At 48.3% G+C, this 849-nt stretch overlaps 1 non-coding gene across 1 annotated transcript; it reads left to right on the top strand.

Annotated features, from left to right (window-relative positions):
• Window positions 1–455: 455 nt before the first annotated feature.
• On the top strand, window positions 456–528 carry TRNAV-AAC. Its single transcript has one exon. It is a non-coding gene; the product is annotated as a tRNA-Val (tRNA).
• Window positions 529–849: the final 321 nt, after the last annotated feature.

The following is an 849-nucleotide window of genomic DNA, read 5'->3' as shown; positions in this document are numbered from 1 at the left end:
AACTGATCACTCTCGTTATAGTGTGTATGGCAACACCCATTTTTTTCACGTTCTCTGTGTGTATATATATCTTCCTACTGAATTTTTAACTGCATGCATCCGATGAAGTGAGTTTTAGCCCACAAAAGCTTATGCTCAAATACATTTGTTAGTCTCTAAGGTGCCACATGTTCTCCTTGTTCTTTTTGCAGATAAATTAATGGAGGTTAAGTCCATTAATGGCTATTAGGCAGCCTGGGTAAGGAATGGTGTCCCTAGCCTCTGTTTGTCAGAGAGTGGAGATGGATGGCAGGAGAGAGATCACTTGATCATTACCTGTTAGGTTCACTCCCTCTGGGGCACCTGGCATTGGCCACTGTTGGCAGATAGTATATGGGGTTGGATGGACCTTTGGTCTGACCCAGTATGGCCATTCTTATGTTCTTATGAAGGGAAGGGCACATCCCCATGACAGAGTTTCTGTAGTGTAGTGGTTATCACGTTTGCCTAACACGCAAAAGGTCCCTGGTTTGAAGCCAGGCAGAAACATGATGGCTTCCTTTTCTCAGCTCCTAGTGGCCTGTCCCTGCTGTTGTAGGAGCAGCAGTGATTTCTATGCTCAAAAGGTCTGTTATACTTCCCCTCCCCCTCGCTTTTGTCTCCTCTCCCTCTCTGAATGCCTGTGAAGTGGCTTTCCCCCTCCTCCTCCCGCTCTCTCCTGCAATGCTTGTGGGATGAATGGGCTGGTTGAAGATCAGAAGAGCTTCCAGGTAGACAAGGTGTCTGGGACTCTCATTAGGCAGCACTCGCACACCCAGAGCAGGGACCCTGCATGGACACTGGCTGAGGTGGAGTGTGACCCGCCAGATG

Source organism: Mauremys mutica, unplaced genomic scaffold (assembly GCF_020497125.1).
Source record: "Mauremys mutica isolate MM-2020 ecotype Southern unplaced genomic scaffold, ASM2049712v1 000864F_np12_obj, whole genome shotgun sequence".
NCBI classification, from domain to species: Eukaryota; Metazoa; Chordata; order Testudines; family Geoemydidae; genus Mauremys; species Mauremys mutica.
This window is presented reverse-complemented; position numbering and strand designations above follow the sequence as displayed.